Source organism: Chlorocebus sabaeus, chromosome 15, assembly GCF_047675955.1.
Source record: "Chlorocebus sabaeus isolate Y175 chromosome 15, mChlSab1.0.hap1, whole genome shotgun sequence".
Classification (NCBI taxonomy): domain Eukaryota; kingdom Metazoa; phylum Chordata; class Mammalia; order Primates; family Cercopithecidae; genus Chlorocebus; species Chlorocebus sabaeus.
Genome location: NC_132918.1, coordinates 41,605,388 through 41,611,203, shown reverse-complemented (window position 1 = coordinate 41,611,203; position 5,816 = coordinate 41,605,388). Strand labels below are relative to the sequence as shown.

Sequence of the window (5,816 nt, the reverse complement as noted above, 5' to 3'; positions counted from 1 at the left end):
GAGGTTTATGGCATATAGTTTAGGTAAACACACATATGAGGAGAAAGGGGAAGAGGAGATGGAGGTGTCAGAAGCAAAGCTGAGTGACAGAACACATTCAGTCAGGGCAGATGTCTATATAGAGTGGAGTGAAACATCAGGAAAAGCTCCATATGGATTCATGTGCACACGTCTGGAGGCACCAGATCCCTCCATGGCAGATCCAAGAACAGGGATCTGGATCTTGGATCATTCTAAAACTGGAATGACAGGAGGAGGCCATTCCTGTCATTCCAGTTTTAGAAGCTCCACATCGAAGACGAGAGTGGCATGTGGTGGGATGATGCCTGGGTGCTCAGTGGCACTGTAGGCGTAATCTGGAGATATAGTCAGTTTGGCTGTCTGACCCACCTTCTTCTGGACAACCCCTACTTCTCACCCTGGGATCACCTCCTGCTTGCCTACCATAAGCTTAAAGGGTTTTTTCTATCCCGGGAGGAATCAACTTTCTTTCCATCTTCAAGCATCCCGGTGTAGTGCATCAAGCAGGTCTGGCCACGCTTCGGGAGGGTGTGCGCGTCTCCTGGGGAGATGGTTTCCACCTGCACTCCCCACGGCTGCTGCGGACGCTGGGCGGACAGGCGGCGCGACGGGCGGCGTGGACTCACAGCTACCTGGCGGCAGTTCCATGGCTCTGCCTAGTCCCCTGCCGCAGGGTTTTAACCACACATAATTTTGCTCCCCTCTGACTCTTGTTGGGGTTGTAATAGACTTTAGGCAGTCATTTCCGGTTCCAACCATGATCTGGTTCAGCCTTGGATGCCGCAGGCTGTGTCTGTGATGTCTGTTTCATAGAACCTTTGGAAAGTCCTACACTCAAGGCAAACTAGTGTGCCGCTGCCACATCCTCTTTGAACAGATGTACCAGTGACTGTGAGCTTATCATCTGGACTGAAACAGCAGTCAGTCATTGGGAACATGGTGGGAAGACCCGAGGCTGAAAAAAGTGGCTTATTAAGTTGTCAGATGTCCCGTAATTTTAACGAATCATCACCTCCACGAGAGGCAAGGACATTACCATCATAGGAAAAAGTCACGCCAAGAAGTGTCTGTGCCCAGGTAGTGAGGCTGTTTATAGTTGAACTTAGGATGAACAGTCAGATATCGGTCCCAGATCTGTATGCTTCCATTCTGGCAGGCAGCTGCTATGAGATTTCCATCTCTATTATATATGCACGTTGTGGGAATGACTTTTTTGCCCTGCATCGTCCGTGGTTTAAACACACTTTTTGGTTTCTTTGGATTTTCAATTTCCCACGTCCTCACAGTCCTGTAATCCAGGACAGTATAAACATTCTTGCCCCTGCTGGTTTCACAGTACTCCTCTCCTGGGTACACTTCCGTATTTCTTACTGAACTTAAAATGCCAATAGAAGCGATTTCTTCACCTCCATCAGGGTTACACTTCAGGAAAAGGAAGCAGGGGTTTTCATGTTGGTTGTTCAGGCCTCTTCAAAATCACCAGATCCTCGCCTGGAGCAGGCGGCGCTAGCAGCTCCTCACATTCGAAGTCGCCAGCGCTAAGACGGCCCGAGTGAGAAGCAGGCTGTGGGTCAGGGCTCCGCCTGCGGCATCCCAGGAAGAGGACAGCATGGGGCCTGAGTGAGGCCCGGTCCTGGGTCCGCGTCTCCATTTCGCCGCCTGCTGCCAGGCCAGCTCAGCCCCGGAACTTCTCTTCTAGTGCTTGAGGGTCCGCCGGTGCAGCGTGGAAGTGGGCAGGCAGGGCGACTTCCAGCTCGCTCCCTTGTCTTGTATTTTCCATAGTCTGGTGTAACAGTTGTATGTGAGTGGCAGTCATTATCGTCTGTCAATTATTATTATCAGCGAATATTTTATGGTGCCTTGATTAAGTGGAGGCACAGTGCTAGGTACAGTTAAGGACTTTACCTTTCTAGAAGATACAGTCACTGTTTTTAAGGAGTGTCCCATCTCCGTTTCTGGCCCAGAGGTAAGATTAGAGGTTCTGACATGGTGATAAGTTTGAAAAACAGATACAGCCCTGAAAGTCCCGGGGCGAAGGGAGGAGAGGGAGCAAGCTTCAGAGTGCTGACTTCCAAAGTCCTTCCACAGATAGCCAGTGTGCTTCCAGCTGCTCAGTGGGAAGAGCCTCAGAAATAGTGGAACGCTGCAGGGAGGTAAAAGGAGAATGAAGCCTGAGACATGGCCACAGGGTTCAGTAACGGGTAATGGCACTGATGAACTTGCCATAGTGAGACCGGGACAGGAACCAGATGGCAAGAGGTTAACGAATCAGAGGAGGTCGGGAACTGGAGAGAGAGGCTTGGTCATGAGGAGAAAGGAGCAGGGTCAAGGGAAGATGTTTCCAAGAGATAATTCAAAAATAGAAAAGTTTGATTATTTCTGGTTGTTTGATGGGTAAATGGGAATTCATTATACAGTTCTCTATACCTAGTGGGTATTTTTTAATTTCTTTTTTTTTTTTTTTTTTTTTTTTTTTGAGACGGAGTCTCGCTCTGTCGCCCAGGCTGGAGTGCTGTGGCCGGATCTCAGCTCACTGCAAGCTCCGCCTCCCGGGTTCACGCCATTCTCCTGCCTCAGCCTCCTGAGTAGCTGGGACTACAGGCGCCCGCCACCTCGCCCGGCTAGTTTTTTGTATTTTTTAGTAGAGACGGGGTTTCACCGTGTTAGCCAGGATGGTCTCGATCTCCTGACCTCGTGATCCGCCCGTCTCGGCCTCCCAAAGTGCTGGGATTACAGGCTTGAGCCACCGCGCCCGGCCTTTTTTAATTTCTTTTATAAAAATTTAGGAAAGGCAAAGTGAGAACTGAGAATGTGTGAAGAAATGGGTAAGAGAGGATACTAAATCTTTAAGACAGAATAGCGATAATTGGTGGTACAGTCTCAGGGGAGGTTTAGAGATGGAAACAAAAGCACCTGTGAGGGAATTAATCTGCTGACAGGGGAAAGATAATAAAAATGGATGAAGATAAGAATAAAATGTGGATGAAAGAGGAAAGTGTTCATATAAAAATATTATAAGGCTGAAAGGAAGATGGATGAAGGAACTTGGGCCTTCCTTTCTGCAAGTGGGAGGAGAGGTTATAACTCTCAAAGGAGTTGGGGCGCGGGAGGAGGGAGGGTTTGAGGAATGTGGAAAAAGGTTGCACTAAAAGTTGTGGAATGCAGTAGGGAATGAATAAGAGGGGAAGATGACTATTGAGAAGCAGGCCCATCTAGAGAAAGGGATCCCAAACTTTTAACTGGTACGTACTTTGAGAACCACCACCATAAAGCATGCAGAAAACAGCAAGCGAGAGTGATGTGGGGTCTCTTCCAACCCTAGAGCCTTCTGAAATCCCTAAGCTGGCAACTGACTGTCCCAAGAACAAAAGTTTCTTAGAGCAAGTAGCAACTGCTTGAAACACACCACAATGAGCTGCTCCAGTGGAAAGTCTAAGGAAGGGCATCCATTTGCCCCAAAGTAAGTAGAGTAATAAATGTGTCCAACCTCAATGTATGGTCCTTGGACTGCCAGAATCACCAGAAGCTTGTTAGAAATTCAAAATCTAAGGCCCTGCTCCAGACTTTCTAAATCAGTATCTGTGTCGTAACAAGATTGTAGATGATTTACATGCCCATTAAAATTTGAGAAGCCTTGGTCTGTAACTTTGCTGGAAGCTTTGATATACATAGGGGTAATCACAGAAAAGCTAATGTCAATTTAAAAAAAAAAAAAAATTGGGCATCTGCAGTGTGCCTCACTGTGAAGACCACCAAAGACCTGGATGCATTCTCTACCCTTTAGGTTTAATCATAGTAGTTATTGCAAGGAGGAATTATTTTTGCAATTGCAGTTCAGTCTTGGAAACCTATAAAAGGGAAAAGGTTTATCTAACTTTGACATTCTGTGAATTGGAGCTGATTATTCAATTTCAAGCAAGGAAGTTTATTTTCGACCTTGCTTCTGGACTCTCCACCACTGTCAGTGGCAGGGTAGCCCACGTGCACTTAGAGCAGGCACACATCATACCAATTACTACACCAAGTTACTTCCTTTTAAAACTTAGTTTTAATGTTTTTACCGCCTTAGAATTTGGTCTTACCCATAATTTTTGCTCTCTTTGCTCAGTCCTTTGGCAACTAGAAATCCATACTTAGAGTCAGTGAGAACATCTTTGAGCAGTGGGACCACATGTCCCTTCCAACTCATTGGCATTGCTCTTTCATAAGACACGCACTCAGTCTAAAGAGTGTGGGCTTGGGTTCAAGTGCTGACTTGCTTTCTAGCTGTGTGGTTTTGAGCAAACTCCTTACCCCCTGAGCCTCAACTTCCTTCCATATAGCAAAGAGGGAGGTTACTGGGTTACTGTTACCCACCTCAGAGGGACATTGTGAGTTAACACTGAAAAGCATTGAAGTTATACCTAGCATGTAACAAGCTTACAATAAATAGTACTACATAATGTAATTTTATCAAAATTCTATTCTTGGCAATGAACAGTTTCAAAGGAGCCTATTCAGGGGAGCCTTCCCTATCCTCACTGGAATCCCCCTGTTACCCTATATGCTTTTGTGGCTTTCTCTAGTCCATGGAACAAATCATAGTTTGTTATTATATATTTTTGAGACGGTCCGATTAATGAAAGGCAACATGCATAGAGATTATGAGCACAGACTTTTTTTTTTTTAACTAGATTGCTTGAGATCAAATCCTATCTCTTGCAGTTACTAGTGATGAGATCTTGGGAAAGTTACTTAACCTCTCTGGGATGCAGTTTCCTTATTAGTAAAATTCAGATTAAAATAGAACCAACTTCATACAATTGCTCTGTTTTCGGTTATTAGCATTATTAATATCTGTCTTCCTTTTCTTATAAGCTCTGTCTTAACATGTCTCCAGTACCTGACACATCAGTCCTCAAAAAACATGCTAAAAGAATAAATATATAAAAGCTAAAATTGACCCCCAGAAAAGTTCACTGACATGAAATTTTAAGACAGTTGCTTTTGATGTTATTTTTTCCAAATTGTGCTTGCTCTCTTAGTGTTATCATTTCCCAATATGTTTGTAAATTTTCATAAGCAAAATTTGGAAAAATAATTTTTAAAAACAAATGGGGAAACACTTGTGCAAAGGCACAGATGAAAAGAATAATACATAATTATATAGTCAGATTTATAGACATTAAAATAAATGCAGTGTTAAAATTTCTCTGCATTTTAAAGCCATAACATGAATTTTTAAACTTGGTTTATTTTTGAACCCATGTTTAATCTTAAAAAGAAGATGAGGAACCACAGTTAGTGATGTTTTACCTTATAGAGAGTGGGTGAAGGGTGAGTTCCTGTTGAAAGTTAACTTTTCACTTATAACCATGACGATATGAAAGAATGCTAAAACAAATCAATATTTGGGCAGGTCATCTGGGACAGATTTACCAGCCAGAGCTGACGTCTCTCTGAGAGGTCACAGCTGTGCCCTTTTGTACTAAGAACTACGTTAGAGGGAACTATATAGCACCCCCTTTGAGTCATGAGGCAGGAACAGATTTGCATTTGCTCATTCTAATTTTGAAAACAACTGGAGATACTTTTAGGGTGTAGATAGTGCCTGCTAGCTCCTCAAGTTCAAATCATAACTCAGGCTGTGTCTATCCATACAAAATTGTGGGAATTATCCAGATAATTTATCCTGTGGCTAAGAAAAGCCCTTCATTTGAACCTAAATGCATGCAGGCAGTCCTGTCTGTGTTGAGCAAACAATAGGTACCAGTCTTTGGTTTCTGAAGCAGGATACTGTGGTGATTAAGAGGATG

The 5,816-nt window shown here is 44.1% G+C and overlaps 1 pseudogene; it reads right to left on the bottom strand.

The window, feature by feature from the left end:
• Nucleotides 1-256: 256 nt before the first annotated feature.
• Nucleotides 257-870, bottom strand: LOC119625659 (peptidyl-prolyl cis-trans isomerase FKBP1A pseudogene; annotated as a pseudogene).
• Between the last annotated feature and the right edge of the window lie 4,946 nt (nucleotides 871-5,816).